Genomic DNA, 22,181 nt, shown 5'->3' with positions numbered 1-22,181 from the left:
TTACCCCCATTTTTCTCCTCTCCCAAGCCCAGGCAGCCCGGTGTGGAGAGAGACACCTTTCCCGTGGGAGAAGGACAGACGGTGAAGGGAGTGCCCGGTTTTATGAAGGGCCCCAGGTCCCGCCGGTCTCAGTACCAGGCCAACTCCTGCAGCTCTCCGCAACCCTCTGTGGGCTTCCACAGCCCAGACCGCTGCTCAGCCTGGTGAGTCTTGGCTCTGTCAACACCAGTGATGCCCATTAGGGGGGCCTTAGGCCACTAGATGCTCAAAACCAGACCCTTGTTCACTCCAACACCTGCTTGCTTCAGCAGCCCAGGCAGTGTCCATGACAGGACTCCTGGGAAAAGCTAAAGAAAACATATGTGTATATATATACACACACACATATATATATGTAATGGAATATTATTGAGCTATAAAAAGAAGGAAATTGTAACTTATGCAACAATATGAATGAACCTTCAGGGTATTCTGCCAAGCGAAGTAAGTCAGAGAAAGAAAAATACTATATGTTTTTACTTACATGCAACATTGACAAAGCTGTAGTTGTAACCAGGCATCCTGGGGTCCAACCACTTAATGCCTTATGCCAGCATAACACAAAGATTTATGGGGAAGGAAATAGGTTTTAATTAACAGGGTACCCAATTTGAGGAGGCTGGGAGCATTCTTGCTCTGAGTGGTCTCATCCTCAAAGCACGGAAAGCCGGCCACCCCCAAGACCAGAGTCAGCATCCAGACACCTCACCCCATCTTATGTCCTTTTGGAGCCCCAAGATGGCTACTGCACGAACAGGGTGTCTCCACCCTCAGGCTCACTCTATCGCTGGTGCACACTTGTGGGTTTTGGCATCGATGCGGCCTCGCACAGCTCTCTCTCTCTCCTGGTGTCTGGGGTGTGCTGCCAGATCACTTTAGATGGTCCTGCAGGGGAAGCTCCATCCGTGGGTCCCTGGCGCCTGAGGTTGCCTGTGCCCCTGGGGCCAAGGCACATTCGCAGGCTCACACCTCCCTGTGCTGCTCCCAGCCTGGGTGTGCTGCTTTGCTCTCAGGGTGAAAGAATGGAAGCAGCCCAGCACTTGTGCGGTGTGTTGCACAGAGTCTGAAGGGCTGGAGCTTGGCAAGGCACACATCTCAGCATGGGACTCTGCCTCCCAGAGCAGGCTTCGGACCGGGTGAGGCCTAAGCCCCCAGCAGCCCACCTGGTGGGGCAAAGCAAGATAGAGTGGTAGAACTCTGGCTGTTTCCTGTTTTAAAGCCTCCTCCCAAAATCCTCCATGCTGTGGTTGTGTCTAGTTTGTCATCCATTGCAGGCCATATCATCCACATTTGTCTTTGCCCCTCTGCCAGCTGCCATGTTTTATAAGGGGGCAAAGTCCCCAGTCATATGTAGGAGCAATGGTTCTCAGCTGGGAGGGGGGCATCTAGCTCCCACAGCTCACACAGGTGCTGTGCAGCCTGAGTACCAGCTTAGCGGATTGTTTACAGTGGGCTGAGACAGTAGCCTTCTCCTGTAGCCCCTCCCTGCTAGGAAGACCTGGGCTGCTTGGTTGTCATGGAAACACATGCTGGCTTCTGTGTAGTTGCCTTTGTTTACAGTTGCCTTAGGGCTATCTCCCTTCCCTGGCAGCTCCTCCCTTCTGAGAAGGTAGACGCTTCAATCTGCAGGCCCTTGTGCTGGATTGTGGTTCCCCAGATTGGAGTCTACCCCGGTCCCCAGCAACCCTGTGAGACCCCATGTTACAGACTCACAGACACAGAGAACAGAACGGTGGTTTTCAGGGGATGGAGGTGAGGCAAATGGAAGGATGGTGCTCAAAGTTCTGGGAATCCAATGTATAGTAAGGTGATTATAATTAAAATATATAATTTCCTTTAAACTTGTTAAAAAATAGATTTTAAAAGTTAAAATCACACAAAAAATGTAATTACATGATGGGATGAAGGTGTTAACTACCCTTATTGTGGTACTCATTTTGCAATGTATGTGTGTACCAAATCATCCGATCCTACACCTAAACCTGCATATGTTATGTATCAGTGATATCTAATAAAGCTAGGAGGAATAAGAGAAAGATTTCGTTGGTTGAGACTGACCATTCAGCATTCAAATGTCCTGAAGACACAGTAAATATGATGCCACTGGTCTCCCTCACATTTAGCATATGCTGCCTGACACGCAGATCTCGGTAAAGAATACTAGTGAATGTAGCTGGTAAATATGGCATAACCTTAAGTAATCTCATTTACCATGCAGGAAGACACCTTACCTTGTATACTTTAAGTTGAACATGGCAGGAAATGAATGCATTGCACCCACTCAACAGTAGTGGCCTATCCAATACAGTACGGGTCAAACTGATGACAGAAGATTCCTAACTTGCTTTATGTAAAACTGGGTGTGCAATTAGCCAAGTACAGAAAGAGCATCTTGTTCAACCAACAGGTCCCATTTTCTTATGTTCTAAGGAAAGCTGCTTGAATAGCCAAAATTTTCTCAAGACTGGACGCATCTTGCAGAGAGCCTTTGCATCGAACATTTGGCAAATTTTATGAGACACTGACTCGCAGAGAAATCCCTAGGTTAGTCCTCAGACCTCAGCGCCGCCGGCAGTTCTAATCTTCTGATAATGCAACGCCGAACGGTGAAAGGAGAATTCTGAACATTTGGAAACGTTCCTGATAGGAGACGATCTTCTCACTTGTAAGTGGAACTAAATCTCAGTTTATAACAGGGGATGTTTTACTTTTATAATAGGTTGCAAAAACCAACCTCATGGTTTATATTTTAAAATACTTGAAAAGCCTTTCTCCCTCATAAAATATTTCCCAATATTAAACCAAAAATCAGTTATTCATTAGAGACAGAGCAAGCTACGTGAACGGATTAGTGGTTGGTGGTGGAAGGCTTTATGTAAATCTCACAATGTACTGTTGTTGATAGGGAACTCAAGAGTTAAAGATTTTAGCCTTAGTTGATAGGCTTAAGTGATTAAAGCTGTAACTCAAGAATTAAAGATTTTACCCTTCGTTGATAAGCTTAAGTGATTAATGGAAAAATGGTCAGTTCCCCTGACTAAATAGTCTGATATTGCGTGTTTTAAAAATTCTTGCCACACACCTGTTGAAAATCATTGCTTTAGACTGAACTCCAGGACATGTGGCATTTTTTTGTTTGTTTCTTCTATGGCACAAGATATTTATTTTGGTCACTTAGTAATAACATGGTTTTTGCTCTGAGCCTCAGTTCCAAAATTGGGGTCCTGAAGCAGCCATATTGTCTCCTTGCCTTTTACCTGCTCTGAGACCTAACCCTGGCTTCCCCTCTCAGGAAAGGCCTGCCGGTGCATATGCGCATGCGTGGTGGTTTGGCCCATGCACCTCGCTTCCACTGTGTATTTCTCCGCAGGTCAATCAGTGGTTGTCTCCTGGTGGTAAGCTGCCATAACATGTTGGCAGGGGGAGATTTCAGGTAGGTGGACCACTGATTTCTGACAGTTAAATCTGTGGTGGAAAGCCAGTGATACATTACTCTTTTTTTATTATTTTCATGAAGGATTAACCCTGTAGAGGATGTGGTAAAAAAAAAAATTACATTGTAGGTCACTTGTATCTAAGAGATATATTCATTACTAGTATGTGCTGAAATGTGAAAAAGAAAATTAAGCACTGCAAATTTGCATCATTGGGTGTTGGGGTTGTTTCCAGGGATTTTTTGATGTTATGAAAGTACTACTTGTAACATCCTCTTACATATCTTTGCATGCCATACATGAGAGCTGCTCTAGGGTGTATATTTGGAAATAAAATGCATGGGTTATGGAGTAGGCTCCTGTCTAACTTCAGTAAGTTAATGCCAGGTGAGTTTGTCAAAGTGGTTGTATGAATTTACAGACTCACGGGCTGTAAACATGTGTTCCTATGGCAATACAGCTTCACCAACACTTGTTGAGGTAAGACTGTTATTTTGGGTAATATATGGGTGTGAAAATGGTATTTTGTAACTTACTTCTGAGTACTAATGATATTGAGTATCTTTGAAAATGGGTAGAGCTGTTTGAGTTTTACCTTTTGCCAAATGCCTGTTTATATCTTTTGCTCATTTTTTCTAGGAGATGTCTTAATTGCTCTTCTGTCTTTATACGATCTTGATATGCATCCTGTATTGTTAATATGTGTTGCAAATATCTTCTTCCAGTTTGGGGCTTGTCTTTTCATTTACATTATGATGTCTTTTGATCAAGAAAAAGTTCAACTTAGAAAAATTGATCACACTTTTAAAAACTGATTGCAATATTTGTGTCCCCAAAAAGCACTTTCTTCTGCAAGGTGATGAATTCTTTCTTCAGTGTTTATTAAAGTTTTGAATTGTTGGCCTTCCTATTTAAATTATGAATCCGTCAATAATTGATTTTTGCGCATGGTGTAAGGTAATCATTTCCCCCCTTACCAGTTACTGAATATAATTGTCCCCCCCCAATGTGCAGTTAATCACAGTCATGTTAGGATATTACATGAGCTGATCTGTGTTTCTGCTTTCTATTCAACTGCACTAGTCTGTTTAGCTCTGATGCAATGGCATGTTTTAAATACTAAAGTTTTAAAATAAATCTTGCTATTTTCTAAGCCCCTCAAAGAATTACTTTGAGGAATATCTTAGTGAATTTTGGATCTTTGTTCCCCTGATGCATTTTAGAATCCACTTATCAGGTCTATTTTAATATATTTTTATTTCTATAAGTTCTTTTCGGCTCTCTTTCAGATCTGTTCAGTCATATTTGGTTATCTCTTATTCTTAATTCATACTTAGAATTCCTTCTTTTATATCTTTAAATATATTCACCATATTTCAATTTTTGGTTCATTCTAGTATATGAAGTCACTCAAGATCTAGTTCTCAGTTTCCACACATTCATGTTCATGTTCATTTCTCCCCACCATGGGTTGCATGCATACATCCAAGATGGATCACAGCCCTGCCACAACACCAAGCTGGGGAAATAAGACGACCTGATTCTTTGTGACTTCTCAGCCCCTGGCTAGGATTTTTTATGTGTTTTCTAGGGGTTTTTTTTTTTGATATTTGGTCATTCTTTGTTCAAATTTCTACATGCCACTTAAATTTCAAAATTATATGCTACCAGATATTTGGATTTTCTTTCTCATCTTTATTGTGAAATGGTACAGAGTAGTGGTTAAGACTATAGACTCTATTATTATACTGTCTGAATTCAAATCTGGACTTTACCAATTACCAGCTCTGTGAAGTAAAATTTACCTATATGAACCTGTTTCTCACATTACATTAGTGTAAAGTTGGTTGAGTAGTATTTTGGGCCAAAGGTAGTATTGAATGAGCCAATGCATGTAAAGTATAGTGAATGCATGTAAAGAATGCATGGTGCCTACTACACAGAAACAACTGCATAAACAGTGTTTATCATCAGCTCTGTTGTTCCTCTTCTTTGATGTAGTAGCTATTAATAAGAATGTAGATCGAATGACAAGAGCTTAATGTCTTTGGGATTACTGGTACCCATAACCCACTCCGGCAAGTAAAGATGAAGCGTTGTTGGGGGAAAGGTCCAGGATCCATAGTACAAAGGAGGGCCGCTTGCAGGCGTCTCAGACACACAGGTGGGTTCAGCGGCTGCCTGAGGGCAGTCCTGCCCACTGGAGGATGTGCTTCTGCCTTCCCAGGAGCCCTGAGGTGCCAGGGCAGTGAGCATGCAGCAGAAAGAGAGGGAGAGAGACCATTAGACCCTCTAGAAACTATACATTGTTATGGTAATGTTTTACTTTTAAATTACATCTTAAAAGAACAATCATCTTAACTATCTTTTCATCATTTATTTCTAAAGAGATACATTCACTCCAAGCATTTCCAGTGATAGGTCCAGACAGAGGTCTTTTGGAAACGTGAGCACAATGATAAACTCTAGTCTTAGGTTATTTTGTTTAGAAGATTGGGAGACAAAGTGTATGTAATTTAATGTCATAAGAAATGTCCATATTTTTTCTTAGCTTAAATTGAAACATTTTAGATGAAGTTAAACTTGAAAATGTAGTTTAAAAAATCCCAAACATTTTTGTTTCTAAGAGTGTCTTTCTCCTAATAGCCGCTTCTTTTGATTCTCCAGGAATTACTTAGCTTGTCACTACTCATTTCCTCTGGTGTTTGAAACTGAGGTCCTCACTAAAGCAAATAGGATTTCGTAGCTCCCTCTTTCTTTCAGCGCTCAGCTCAGGCGGTAATTTTCTTGGGGATTACCATATACTATCACTGTTAAAATATTCATTAACACATTGATTCAGGCCTCTCAGTATAAAATCATTCCGAATCTACTAATTAGTCAAGGTGAGACATTTAGCACATTAAATTACTTTTACTTAGTTTTATTACTATTGACGGCTCAGCTTATTATACCTGAACAATTTTTAAACCCTTTAAAAAATATCTCTGCAATGCCTTAAGAATCTACTTACATTTTCTGACTTTGCACTCCATTTGTTCTATTTCTAGTTCCTTGAGGTGTAAAGGTAGGTCATTTATTTGAGAGTTTTATTGTTTCTTGAGGGTTAAATATCTAATGTCTAAGCTTACTGTCCTGGTTTGTTTAACTTACGCATGTTGTGCACATTGTAAAGAGACCTGGAAAATAGAGTTTTCTCATGATGTTTTGTTTGTGAAAACAGCACTAGAGAAGACCAATTTTGGAGTAATAAATTGTCCAAATAGTGTGTGCCAGGATCAACTCCTCACTCCCCTCTTCCAATACTTGTGCTGATTGGGTTGTGCTAATTTATTTCTATCCCCCACTTACAGGGAAAGCTCTTTTTAGTTCAACCAAAAGAGTGACTTGGAGATTTATGTCTGAACCTGGGTTTCCATTTCAAGGGATCCGGAACCTAGCAATGAAGAGATGACATCCTGGAACTCGCTTGTCTTTTAAAAGCCATTCTTAGATTTGAAAAAAGACGCACAGGCAGAAATGACTTTTAAATGAATACTATCATTTAAATGATTCTTAAAAGTACATTTATTAACAAGTATAGGAGAACTTAACATTCCCTGAAATATATGTCTTATTAAATGATGAGTAAGTATGTTATTCTTCATTCAGATAAATATTTGTATTATGGGTTAATCTAGAGATTGAGAAAAGGGTTACATGAGAAAGCAGACTGGCGATAGGAAACGGAAATTTATGAGGGTGATATTAAGATGCGTAACAGTCACAGTGTTCTCCAGTGGCCTCCCTGGGGCACTGCTTACAACTTTCACTCGATACCTAGGGAGGAATTTTTCCAAGGCTGACCCTGTTTGTCCAGCATCCGTTCAGTCCCTCACTCACGTCCACTGCAGCCTACCTGGGTCTCACCTGCACCAAGAGGATGCCGTTATAATTACTTTCCCCAGGTACCCCAGTGTGAAAAAGTGGTGGATTTGAATAAAGACTGTAATCTGCACTTTAAAAATATATTTTATTTCACAATACTGTATGCACATTTATGTACTCTTACCTATTGCAACAGAAATACAATGTCAAGAAATAATGCACACTTTTAGTATTTAAAAGTTTCTAAATATTTCTATCTTATTTTTAAAAAATGCTAGTTGGGACACACAAAATTAACAATCCATAGTTCAAAAGATGCTATGCTAAAAGATGTCTATCTAGAAGGAAAATATACATTTAAGTGCTAAATTTTTTTAAAAAATATTTTTTTTTTGTTTTGGACTTATAGTTGATAAACACTATTATATTACTTTCAGGTACACAACATAGTGATTAGATATTTACATAACTTACAAAGCGATCACCTTGATGCCAGCAATTCTAGTACCCATCTGACACCAAACAAGGAGGGACCCTTCCAAAAATGGAATTGTCTTTGGGAGGACAGGCTCCTGGTTGTACCGGCTTCCCGCACTAGGTGGGTGTTCTAGAAACCCATCTGTATTAGTGTGCCAGCTGGTGGTGTTGTAAGAAGTTGCGTTCGGCTCCATTGAATTTTTTTTTAAGACTCAACACATTTACCCATTTCATGATGAGTGACTTACAAGCCCACCTGCCCACATTGCACTGAGTGTTCAGCAGTTTTTGACCAAAAATGGCATGACAGCCATACCCCGCCCTCCCTATTCACCTGGTCTCAGCCAAGAGACTTTTTTCTGTGTGCTTGGATGAAAAAAGTCCTCAAAGGGAAATATTTTGGTGATGTGGAAGAGATGAAACAAGAAATGGCAGAAGCATTAAAAAGCATCAAAGTCAACAAGTACAAAACCTGTTTTGAGTAGTGGAAAAAAATGTCTTAATGGGTGTATTGCATCAAACAGAGAGTACTTTGAAGGTGGTCAGAGTTTAAACATGTAAAAATAAATACAAAACTTTTCATAAATAAATTGTTTTTCTGAGTCCCCCTCATAGTTGTTATATTATTGACTATATTCCCTATAATATGCTTTACATCGTCATGACTTTGCTTTAAATACAAATTTGTTTTTTAAGGATTTTATTTATCTATTTTTAGAGAGAGGGAAAGGAAGAGACAAAGAGAGGGAGAGAAACATCAATGTGAGAGAGAAATATCAAACAATTGCCTCTCATACACACCCTGACTGACCAACGGGGGATCGAACCCACAACCCAGGCATGTGCCCTGACCAGGAACAGAATCAGCAACCTTTTGCTTTGTGGAAAGACACCCAAGCAGCTGAGCCACACTGGTCAGGGCTGTCTTCCCTCTATTAATTATAAATTATATAATTGCCAATTAGACCAGCATTACCACACTAAGGTGATAAAACTCATCCCAACACAAAGAGCGCTCATTTTCATTTCTGTTATGCTCTGTGAAATAAAATCACCTGCTGACTTAGTAAGTTCTCTCTAGACCTCAGGTTTGGACTATTGTTTTTTAGGTTGTGAGCAAAGTACCTCATGGGTCTTTTTCTAGTTGGGAAAAAATACGTTTACCCAACATTTATGGTTTACTCATTGCTTTTTAAGCCTCATGTGAACAGTTTCTGACATTCAGCTATAAGGCACACAAAGAGAAAAAGCAGTCTATAGAGGAAAAACCATAAAAAGATAAACTCCTTACATTTAAGTTGTGTGTATCACTTTTCTTGGTTATAATGGAGAACATACAAATCCATTTCTTACAGAGTTTCTGAAAGAGAAATTGCTGATCATTTGACAATGCTGCAGGGGCTGTTACCAGCCAGCCAGTCAGAATGAAACAGTTATTGGTTGTTTCACTCAAATTTTGCTTTTAGATGTGGTGAAATTGACCCTTGGGATGGGAAGTTCTCCTCACAGTTGAGTCACAGGGTTGGAGAAAAGAGCAAAAGGCCATCACACAAGTGCCCATCTTGTGGCTCATCCAACTACTCTTAGAATTTAAGGCATGGGTTTCTCTCATTTTTTTTCCTTTAGTTTCAACCTTTTCAGCAAAAAGAAGGGACTGTGTATTTCTTTCTTTGACTGGCTTATTTTACTTAACATAGTGTTCCCTTGGTCCATCCATACAGTCGCAAAGGGTATTTTTTTTCCTTTTTTATAGTTGAGTAGCATTCCATTGTGTAAATGTCCCATAGTTGTTTTATCCACTCATCTACTGATGGACACTTGGGCTGCCTCCATAGCCTGGTGATTGTAAATAATGCTGCAATGAACATAGGGGTGCGTATGTTCTTTCACATTAGTGTTTTGGATTCCTTCCGATCTATTCCCAGAAGTAGGATAGCTGGATCGAAAGGCAGATCCATTTTTCATCTTTTGAAGTATCTCCATAATGCTTTCCATAGTGGCTGGACCAGTCTGCACTCCCACCGACAGTGTAAAAATGTGCCCCTTTCTCCACATCCTCACCAGCACTTACTGTTTGTTGATTTCTTGATGATAGCCATTCTGACAGGTATGAGGTGATATCTCATTGTGATTTTAGTTTGCATTTCTCTGATGATTAGTGACATTCAGCACTCATACATACATAATCTAGTGAACAAACTGAACCTACAAGGCAAATACGTATGGACTCATAGATGGAGAGCAGATGACAGCTAGTGGGAGGAGGCTAGGGGGTGGAGGGATTGAGCATAAAGGAAAAAGGACTCATGGACATGGACAACAGTCTGGTGATTGCTGGGGGTATAAAGGGATTAAATGTTAATAGAAAAATACAATAAAGATTAAATCTTTTTAAAAAGCATATTTAAGCCCTAGCTGGTGTAGCTCAGTGGATTAAGCACGGGCTGTGAACCAAAGTATCGCGGTTCAATTCCCAGTCAGGTCACATGCCTGGGTTATAGGCCATGACCCCCAGCAACCACACATTGATGTTTCTCTCTCTCCCTCTTTCTCCCTCCCTTCCCTCTCTAAAAATAAATAAATAAAATCTTTATTAAAAAGCATATTTAAATGCCTATGTGGTGAAAAGCTTCAAACCAAGGTTGTACTAGGTAGGTTCCAACAGCAGCACCGCCCCTTCACCGTTCTGGATGAAAACCAGTGGATGAAAAGATGGAAAGTTTACCCTTGACCAGACTTGAGAAGGGAAAGAAGTGACACCACGTGGGCTCTCGACCTGCACTGGCCCCCAGTAATACCCACCATCAGCCAGCCCTCCAGGAGTTACACCTAGGATCAGTTTGCCTGAAGAAATTCAACGTTGACAGTGTGGAAGTAAAAATAAGAAGAAGAATGTTTAAATTTTAATGAGATAGCTTGCAAATGATGGACAGTGTTTAGTTAGGAACCAGAATACCCAGGATTTTCATAGGATATTTATACAAAGACTTTTTTGGTGGACTTTCTTCAAATGAGCCATTTAAGGTTGATATAATTTATATTGATGTTCTCATTTAACTCAGCTTTTGCCTGTAGGACAACTATTCAGGCAGTATATGAAATACAGCGAATTTCCCTTCCACTATAATGGAAGTTTCCAGAGTTTTAGATGTGACTCTAAATGTATACATTTTCAAGAATATAGGGTCTTTCAATGTTACAGTTTTCTAAAGCTTGTCATAAAACAGAATGGCCTTTCTTATACATGAGAAAACAATGCAAACATGAAAAAATACTAATCTCTTCTGATGTATTGTGAAGTTTTTAACTGATTAAATAAATAGCACAAAGCCCAGTCTCTTTACTTGGAGTTCCCGCCATGGACTCCTCACACTCACTCTGTGAGGCAGCTCAGTCTCGATGCCACGGCCCCCCTATCTGTTTCAGCCGTAAGCCCGGAGAATTCCGCATCACTGCCACTCATAACCACCGTTTCACTGGTACTTCTCTCCTGTATTTTGTTCTCCCCATATGCTCCACCTCCTTAATCTAACTTCTCACTATTCACTCCCTTCTCCACCAAACCCTCATCTCTACTTTCTAGAACCCCTATTCCACACCAGACACAGTACTCTAGTTGCTAAACTTTTTTCACACAGTACTAGTCAGTTCCCAGCAGACTGTAAATCTAAAGGTGAGAGTCGGGTACAATAACATTTCTGTAAATAATTTAAAAGAATATCTTCATAGTATTGTAGTAAAGGACCATCTTTAACAGGGTACAAAGTTCCTAATTATAATGGGAAAAGATTCTAGTTTATTAGTAAAGATTTCTTTCTACCCACTAAAAGATGCTGCTTAAGGAATAAAGAGATAAGTAACATGAAACATTGGCTAATTACATGATGTATTCTTTTCAGTTTGTACACTTACCAGGTTGAGTTCCTGTCATATTTATCTTGTTTACAGCTGTATCTGCAAAATGCTGTGCTACATTTTAACATTTAACATGTAGTAAGAACTTTCCACACTGTGAGACTCATCCTATCTAACACTTTCAAAGAAATTTCAAAAGCAAGTGGAGGTAATTGATATTTAAGATGTAGAATTAAGGGTTGGGAAGGGGCACAAGAGGGACTTAGATGGGGGAGTTGATCATAGTACACAGTATTTTTAAAATTGTGGAGACTATTTCAGATGGCAAAGGGGGAAATAAAGGACATCTGTAATGTTATATTCTTTAATCTGGTGGCAGTTACATTATTCACATTGCAATGATTTATTGAACTGTTTCCATACAATTTACGCAGCTACTGGAGCTACTTCATTCTTCAGAAAAAGAGTTGAAATGCCTGGTTATGTTATGCTCTTATTTCCCCTCTCGACCATTCCTGGTCATCAAGACTTCTCAGAACGTGGCCCCTGCTTTTCAACACTTCTCTCCTTGTCCTTCATGCTCCAGCCACACGAGGCAATGTCTCTCCCTTGAATCCACACAGGAGTTTTTCCCTCCTTGGCCTTTGCTTACCTTCCCTCTTTTCCTTCAAACTCCCTCCAAACTGCTTCTAACCATTTTTCAAGTCCCATGCAAGATACCACTTCTCATTCATAACTTCACTGTCCTTCCATTTCACCGTGAGCTCTTATTTCTCTGACAGTCCATGCTGTTTCCTACTTCTCTTTCAACCTTATTTTTCATTTTTAATGATAGTAATTTTAGTGTTTGCCCTGTCCTATCTCCCATCCAAATCAAAATTAAGGGGAGATGTGAAAAATCCGAGTGATTTGTATGAAAAAAAAATATATGGAGTTCTGATTTAGACTAATTTTAATGGAATTTATTATGGAAAATTTCAAACATACAGTGAAGGACAGAGGACAGCATAACAAATTTCCATGTACCTATTACCCATCTTCCACAATGATCAGAATTCTGGCTCACTTCAGTTTGAAATCCATTGTTAACTGAGTGACCATGGCAACTGAGATGAAAATTAAGCTGTGGTCTGTTGGGTGGGTTTAAAATACACAGAAGCAAGTGTAAATTTGGACCTGGGCATGGCTATATGTTTAATAATTTCTTCTTTGTTGCATACATGAACTTCTATTTGACACATTTTAGCTTTAATAATATTGTGTTAGCACTTCAGTTTTAAAATTTCCTATATTGCTTGTAGATGGAAGTCCAAATGGTTTGCCCAAGTTTCAAAATGGGATGAAAAATTATTTTGATTTCTATTTAAGAATAGTGCCATTTTCATCCTCCCCCTCCTTACCTCTTCTATTCTTCATACCTTCCTTCACTCCTTCTTTCTGACATGTTTTCTAAGGTTATATTTTCAGGGCATTCAACTCTGAAACAGAATGCTCAAAAGATTTCTGAAATGTTAAAGGTAATGGGACTACAGAACAATGAAGTGATTTCCCCCTGCTGTTCTTTCAAATTTATTTATGTCTTTATATGGTGAATAGCAAGTGCAAAATATATTGTAAAAGTGAAAGGAAGACAAGGGTCATTATGTGCTAAGAAACTAATTTTTAAATCTGTACAAAAGGTTATTTTTTGCCTTAACCATGTTCACTTCCTATTTCCAGTGAAGAAAGGCAAAATAAAATGCGTGATATTCCTTAGAATGAGGAGTGTGGAACCTAATAGAATGGACAGTAAGCACCGTACCTCTGTGGGGCCCTTTAAATGAGTTTTTCATATGTTTTTAAACATATACACTTAGGAAATAGTAATGCACTATGGAAAATATAAATAGAATTTTTGATAATTTAAAGATGTAGGATTTTAGTTTTCTTCTCTAGGAAATAAAAAAATATTTTTCCTTCCCCAAAATGAAAACAATAAAATAAAAAATAGATACAAGTCTAATAGACATCAGTTATCCTTTATTGTATCCATTACTGAATACACACACAAGGGAACATTGTCCTCACTTTTCTTACAGCCAGAACATTTCCCTTAAATGGTAACGCCACAGCCCCACACAAACACAAACACAAACACAAACACAAACTTTGTGAGCAATACTGGTCTGTAGCCAGTTCTACGATAAACTATGTGGGGTAATAAGTAGGTTTAGTTTTAAGTAATTAGTTCCTTTCAGAATACTCGAATGTTAGAGTGAATCCTTTGGGGTTTTGTGGAAGGCGAAGGGAGCAGAGTGAGGAATAAGTAGTTAGTGATGTATTTTCCATAGATCCCCACAATGCCCCACAGAATGGTGGTCATTGAAAGCATTAAATGGTCATTCGTGCAGGTTAGTTTGAAGCACATTCCTGAGCTGCTTTGTTCGTTAATATCCAGTTCACATAGAGGCCTTTCTTTTGAAAGGTTCTTCAGCACCACACACACACACACACACACACACACACACACGAATCATTTTTATTTCCTGCTGATCCTTGCTGAAGTTGACATTTTGGGCTGCTCACACATTTTGTGTCCACGTTGGGTCAGTGACTCTGCCATCCTGACAGTCGTTATTCTGGCCTGCACGTCCATTGGGCAACTGACTAGTGCCTGCCCCGTTCCATCTGCGCTGAAGCCAAAGCATTTGCGCAGTCATTTTAACAGCCACAGTACAGATCATAAAAATTGACTACAAATATGAAAGCAATAGCTGTTCTAGAGTAGCAAAGGATGTTAATGTTGTGTTGTTGTGAGACAAAGGAGAGACAGCGAGGCATCTGGGTGGGAGAAAGAGATGGTGTGTAGTAAAGCCGTTTTAGAGAGCATCTCTGAAAACGATAGAGATAATTATTTTGCATTCAGCACATTTTAGTTTCAGTTTATAGTTTGTCATCTCCTGTGCCAATATTTATCTTCTGGGCTGCAGGCTAATTAAATGAAAATGTAGTTCTTTTCAGTCTTTAGTGAAAAATACAACTGTTATTTTAAATGACATCAAAACAAGAAAATACCCTATATATTAATATCACATAAAAACATATATATGCTTTAGTTACAGGTTTATATTTAGAGTATCGTTTCTCTTCATTCTCTTTTTCACCAAGATAGGTTTAGTCCATTCTCCCCAGATGCTTTAAAAGTACAATTGTTATTTGAATTAACTGTGAACTTTTTGAATCGAGTATTCCTGTTTTTTTTTCATTCCTAGCCTCCCTCGCCCAGTAAACCAAAGATGTTATCTTTGCCTTTTACCTTTGCTCCTAATTCTTCTCTTCCTTATCCTTAGCAGATTCTTAAAACAGCATGATAGTAGTGTTTTACTAGGTAAACTATCTATTATAACCACTCTAGTGCAGGTCTGCCTTATTTTATAGCCATATTGCATGCAACCAGTAGAGTCAATTTATACCATGTTTATTTTATTAAAACACCTATTATTTAGTACATTTGTGCCACCTCTCCTTTCAGGTATTCCTAGCATTTTAACCAAACGTTAGTGTGGGCATGTCCTTAAAGAAGTCATAATGGCAATAATTTAAATAAGATGAAAGAAGATCTTTTGTAGGGCTTATTTATTTGCAAAGAATTGCAAATGCTGGCACTTCCAAAATGAGAAAGTCCAACTGTCCTCTACTTCTTTGTTGAAATATTTGATATTTATAGCAATTTAACTTCTCTTCAAATAAAGCAAGTTAATATAGTAATATACTTAACTAGTACTAATTGTTATTCATCAGTACAGTAAGGTAAGATATGATTTGATAAGACTTAATTGAGAGGACAGATTTACTTGATGTTTGCATCACTGCTTGGCTTTTTTAAACCGAGGGAAATAAAACTTTCAGCTGGAGGAAGTTCTGGTGTCTCACAATTCAGGGTTAAAAAGATGCACCTTTTATTCAAATTAAGCATGGTGCAAATGTGAAATGAGAAGTTTCAACAACATTTTAAACAGCTCCAGACTATCCATATTCCAATGGTATAAGAATAAAACTTAGGCCATTCAAAATGTAATAAAATTAACTTGGAAGTATCACAGCCTGTCTGTCAAAAGCAAATGATGATAAGAGAGAGGAAAAATTGTTGGAAACTTGCCCAGTGAAAAAAGAATATGCAGTTGGGACTTGAATTGTGTTTTCCCGGAGATTAGTGTTAAGCTGGGTTGGCATTCTCCAGTTAGCCTTTATCACAGGTTATCATTTCTTCATTCTGCATAATCAGTTTATAACCTTTTCAATATATTAGTTTGTGCTCTAATCCAAATAAAAAGTGCTGTTCATTAGTGCCCCTATCCCAGGGGGTTATTATCCAATTAACCAGTTACCCACATATTTCAGATATGCTTGGAAAGTTCTGCGCCTTGCTTCATACGAGTTTTCTGTTGAAATAAAAAGGCAAATCACAAGTTCAATTCCAGCCCTAAAGGTTTTGTACCATATTCTTATGGGAATATTGCATTATTCATTGAGCAAGAACTAAGGCTGCACCGATGAATGGAATATTTTTGCTAGTGAATCTGCTTTGCTGGACCAGCGAGTGCAGAGAAGAGCAAATGAGCAGAAACTAGCACATCCAGAGAACAATGAAAGTAATGTGGACACACAAGAGGCATCCACATTCCTAAAACTGTGTTGATATAGTTGCATATTCCATTTCCCTCTTGAGGATACCTGATATGCATTAGAACATTAAAGGCTTAGATATTACTTTGTTTGGCCTAAAACTTCCCCGATTTATTTGCCCATGTAATGCTTTCTTCTTACCATGTGCTTATTAATATATCTAGGACCTTTTGTTTGTTCCCCTACACATTCTGGGAAAGAGTTTACATTACCGTTCCTGAGAAACAGTAACAGAGAAGACAGAGAAGCAAGGTGCACTGGGAAATGTTTAACAATAGCAAAGTGAAGGATGGCCACAACGGAATGGAAGCTGGCTGATGGTCTCCAACCACAGGAGGGAGCTCTGATCTGGGCAGAACAAGAGTTGAATGGCTGTTCAAGCTACATTATTTGAGTTTTGCTTGTGCCCTGGATGGATAAATGCAATGCCTGTAGAGCAGAGGTGTGTGAGCAAAGAAATGGGGACCTGCTGCCGAAATTTTTACCCAATCAGCATTTAAAAGGAATCTTGTAGCAGAACCACTGGGTTCCATTGCTCTGGGTGCTATTGCCTGCCACCGATACCCAATGACTCGATACCTAATGACTCGATACCCAGTTGCCAACTGTGACTCCCAATGCCAGAGTCTTATGAAAAAGAAAGGAACTATTTATTCAAAACTTTTACAGGTTTAGGATAATGGCAGAATTCTGTCATTAAACCTCATTCCCTTTAGAAACAAAGGAACACCCACAAATGCACAGTCTTGCCACCTGTTGCCAAACCAGAACAGCCAAGGGTACTGTCTCAAGAAAAGAAACAGAAGCCTACAGCTTAGCTGGGCAGATTCCCCTCTGTATTCCCTCTTTCTTCAGCTGTCCATGCGTGGCTAACTAGGTTCCTGCTCTTAATCCAAAACCTCATCCTCATGGTTGGCCAGCGGGGGTCCTTCTGCATCCTTTCAAGTTGCATGGCCAAGCCCCAGCATGGCTGCTACATCCTGCTTTTCTGCTCCTTTCTAAGTTGTGTGATCAAGAGATCATTGTCTGCTCCCAAGCCACATGGTAAAGCATGCAATGATTGCCTTGGGTGGGTTCAAATCCCAGGGTGGACCTTCCACAGTAATCCCGTTTCTGACTTCTCCCATGTTGGGTTATACCTGCCAGCACTCTGGTTTCTTCTGCCTTTCTCAGCTGCCATTTTTAGTCCAGGCAAGTGTGGCCCTGTGATGTAGAGCTAACCACCTTCCTGCTCTCACCCAGGCACAGCAAGCCTCTCCCGCTCCGTTACGTCACGGGTTATAGTCGTGCCCATCTCCCTGTCTCTGAGCGCCTGCCACAGCTGCTTAACATTACTAAAAGGCTGGGCAAGTTCTTCAGATATACAGCCTAACTCTCAGTGGTCCTGCTGTGCTTCCCCTTTGCTCAGCCAGGTTATTGGGGAATCTTCCCCTTCTTTAGGGACCCCGATTTCTCTGTTACAGTGTTGCTTATAAAATTGTCCCAACTTTGATCCTTTTTTTATTAAAAGTAAAACAGCAAAACCCTGGAAAACAAACAATAAATGCACACTCAGCACTAGAATATCTGTCATTTAAACCACCTTCGAGATAAGTAGGCATCTTGGAGAATCTATGTGAGGCTGCCCCTGTTGGCAGAACGGGAAGAACAGAAGCTTCCGGGTCAGGCTGACTCAGGTTCAGGTTCTGGATCACAGCTTACTAAATGCATAATCTTGGGCAAACTATTTTATTTCTTTAACACATTTTTCCTCAAGTGTAGGCAGTACTATATATTTTTTACACCATCTTTTGTCCATAATTTCTTGATGTCTCCAGCCAAAAAAAAAAAAAAAAGAATGTTTCATGCAGGCATTATGCTGAGTATTTTTCATGCATTATTTCACGTATTTTTATAATAACCCTGTGATGAGTGGGTGCTATCATTATCTCCATTTCACAGAGGGGAAAACTGATACACAGACCAATGTTTATAAGTTACCTAGATATCATGCCGTTGGAGGAGGAAGATGATGAAATGTAATTATGTTTATGGTGGATGTTTTCTGACTCATCTATTATGGCAGTTGGTAAAAAAAGTCTGAAATTAAAAAGATATCATTATATTTTTGTTGCCACAGTTTCAGTGAGCTAAACTTTTAAAACTTATTTCCACAGTAGGAAAAAACATGTAATAGAGGAATTAAGAACCCAAATGTCTTACTTCAGTTTGAATCAATTGTAGGTTTATAGCAATGGGTCCCAATCCTGTCTGCATGTTAGAATCACTTGGGTGTTTTGAAAGCTTTACAATGCCAGGGAGTCCCACCCCAGGCCAATGAATGCAGATTCTGGAGGTGCACTACTGATGACTTTGTTTTTCAAGTTCTAGGGGTGCTTGCAATGTACACCCAGGATTGAAAAACTGCTCAGTAGAGTTAGGTCTCTGGAATCTTCCTTCATGATTGAAGCAGTATGTGTTTTACTGGTTTTCTGAGCTGCTGGCATTGCCTCAGACCCTGGAAATGAACACAGAACTGTAAGTGTTTTGAATTTAATTTGAGTTGTTCTTGCATGTTTTTAATAATCGACTATTTATTGCCAGCACATCTTGAAGCTGTAGTAAAGGCATTATGTGAAAACACTGGGGAGCAACTAGAAATTTTGGAAAATCAGTTCTGAACCAAATACACTTTTCTTGTTGACTGTAAAAGTAAAATTAAAGGAAGGAAGAAGCAGAATTTCTCGGAAACCATGTTCTGGATATTTTACCAATTATCTCTTTGATATATTTTCATTTAGAGAGATTGCTGTGTGTTGACCAAAAGAGTCTCAACCAGATTTGCATTTTACTTGTTGCAAAGTTTTTACTTATATCTTTTCTTCTCTAGTTGTGTTACAGGGCCACACAACCCTTATCTAGGAGTGATTAAAAGGAGGCCCTGAGTATACCCTCTTGTGACCCAAGTGGGAAAAAAAATGATGCAATTCTTATCTCAAATATGCTTAAAATTTTAAAAGCTAATTAATTAATTAAGTTTGTGGAAATCAAAAGAATTTCTGACTTTTTCCAAAATATGTTGGTTCCCTTTTAAAAACAAATGTAAAACTCTTTCAAAAAATTGTTGGTGCCTCAGTCTTATTCACAGGCTGCTTATTAGGCTGAGTGACCCAGCACTGGATTCAAAAGGATTTCTCTGGGTTTTTTAAATGACTTTTTCCCCAAGAGATTTATTAACTGTGAAGTTCCAGTTCTTGATACGATACAGTGACTGAGATTACAACCTAAAGATGATAAATTGTCACATAAAAATGATAGATTTTGAAAAGAAAAGAGTGAAAAGTCAGAATAACATTAGAAATCTGGTCCAGGTGACAAATGCTGAAATAAGAGGCAGTTTTGCCAGTTAATAGTGTTTATTTGAAATGCCACAGAAAGGTTTAAATTCATTTCTATGTAAAAAACATTTTCGTTTTTAAAAATTCTTAAAGAAGTACATGAATTCAATTTATACAAAATATTAATTCAAATTTCAAGGGTAGGTTGAACTTTTATATTTGATAGGTTTTCTGTAGACCTGATCTTTGTTTACATTTTACCCCGGTGTACAAGAGAAGACCACTTAATTGGCAAAAATACACATTCTCACTATAGTACTTAATTATAAAAACAAATGTATTTTATTGTGATTATTGTAGTATGATTATCAGTTAATTTCATTATATTAAAGGGATTAAAGTTAATTTAACCTTTTAGTTTCTAATTAAGTACATTTCTGTTAAGAAATCAGAGAGTCTTATTGAAATTCAATTACACTGCAATGAGAAGGGTCAAGAGAATAGTTTTCAGAAAGGTCAAAACAGTATTTCTATGTCTTCTAGAACATGATTTTCAAACTTCCTTATGAAGACTATGAAAAATGTTAGGTGGCATGTGTTGAAAGTGACCCAGCACACAGCGTTAATATTGCAGATTTTGGGGTCTGTATTCTTGAATATGAATACTTATAACTTTTCTCAAGTTATATAGTGAGGCTGCCAATCATGTGACAATATTGGGATTTATTCTTCTAGAAGGAAAATCCCACACAGTTTGAGTAATGATAGGAGGACTCCACAATATTGTGAGACATTATAGTTCTATTGATTATAAAAAGAGAGCCTAGAAACACATTTGAATGTCTGAACTATCTAAGACGTGTTCTGGAAATGTCTTTAAATGGTTTAATACGTAAAAGGGAGGCACATTGCGTATGTATATAGCTTGATAACATTTTATGAAGTGGACACACCTGTGTAATCCACTCAGATTAAGGTGTGGAACACTGCTATCACCCCAGAAGTATCATACATTACCCCCTAAAGGTAATTCCTATTCTGACTTCTATAACCAGAATTTGATTTATCCGTTTGGGGCCTTGAGATAAATGAAGTTAATACTAGACATAGTTGTTTGTGTTTGCTTCTTTTGCTCAACATTTTACCTGTGAGGTGCAACCATATATGCATGTAGTACTTCATTTTCTATACTACATAGTATTCCATTGGAGGAATATACCACAAACTTATTTATCTCTTCTATTGATACACATTTGGGTTGTTTGCTGCTATAATGACTAATGTCTATGAATATTCTTGTACATGGTTTTTGGCTCACATGGACACACTTCTATTGGGTATATACCTAGAAATGGAGTCCTAAATTGTAAGATAGATGTATACTCAGCTTTTTAACATATTGACAGATATTTTCCAAAGACATTATAGTAACTCACACTCATACCAACAGCATGTATGCATTTCAGTAGTGAAGTCAGGAGAAAATCTGAGTGCAGACAACCAGGGTCAACCCTGTATGTTTCACCAAAGTATGTATGAGATAAAGGAGACAGTGGGTTGTACATGAGGACTTGGGACATGGATTTTCCTATGGGTGGCAATGAGGAAGAAAAAATATGAAAATAGAACTTTAGGAAATGTGTCTAAATTTAGGAGGGAATGGAAGATGGTCAGGAAAGACAGGGAAACGTCAGAGACGTAGAGCAAAGAAAGTTGCGTTAAAGTAATCTGAGGATTAAATTATACAGATAAAAGGAGGAACAAACCCTATTATGGCATACAGCAGGTCCTTAAGGAATGTTTGGTTCAGTATTGTTCCATTATAATGATACTGAGATGCTGTAGGAACTTAACCCTGATTTACATCAATTAGCCTATGTTAAAATTGATTTTATCATACATGATTTCATTGCAGTTCCAAGGACTTACTGATTATGTTAAGTGGGGATGTACGGTAGAGCAAACACTGGTAAATTGCTATTGGACCTGAAAATCAGGGTGTCCTGGCTGACATTAAGAGAAACATTTGGAAAAAAATGAAAGGGAGTAAAAGCCTATTTGCAATGAAATAGAGTGAGAAAAAGGAAAGGAATTGGTGAATGCATGTAATTCTTCCAAGCTGTCAGTGCCAAAAAAGATTGAGAGGAATGAGGAGAGGGCGTGGACAACTTAATCTGATGAAATGGAAGGTGCAATAAGGAAAGGTACAGGTGTTAGGCTGTGACCATTATAGTGAACTGATTCTGAAGAGACTTGATTGGCAGATTAATGTGTCTGTTTTTTATCCTTTAAGGCCAGAAGGGTATGTGATGGGACGGGATGAAAGAGAAAATATTACTCTTTGGAGAGTTTAATGTCTATTCTTCTCCGCTGTTAGTTGTACTTCGTTGAAATATTTTTGGAAGAACTACAATATTTGAAAGCCAATTAAAATGTGGATTGGTTAGTAAGGAGGCAAAAAGTGACTCAGATCTTTGCAAGTTCTTCCTTTTAAAAATAAGCCTCATTCCCAGTATTCTTCTTCACA

The sequence above is a fragment of the Phyllostomus discolor genome, chromosome 2 (genome assembly GCF_004126475.2).
Source record: "Phyllostomus discolor isolate MPI-MPIP mPhyDis1 chromosome 2, mPhyDis1.pri.v3, whole genome shotgun sequence".
Taxonomy (NCBI): Eukaryota; Metazoa; Chordata; class Mammalia; order Chiroptera; family Phyllostomidae; genus Phyllostomus; species Phyllostomus discolor.
The sequence above is the reverse complement of the archived record's forward strand: the minus strand, read 5'-3'. Positions refer to the sequence as shown.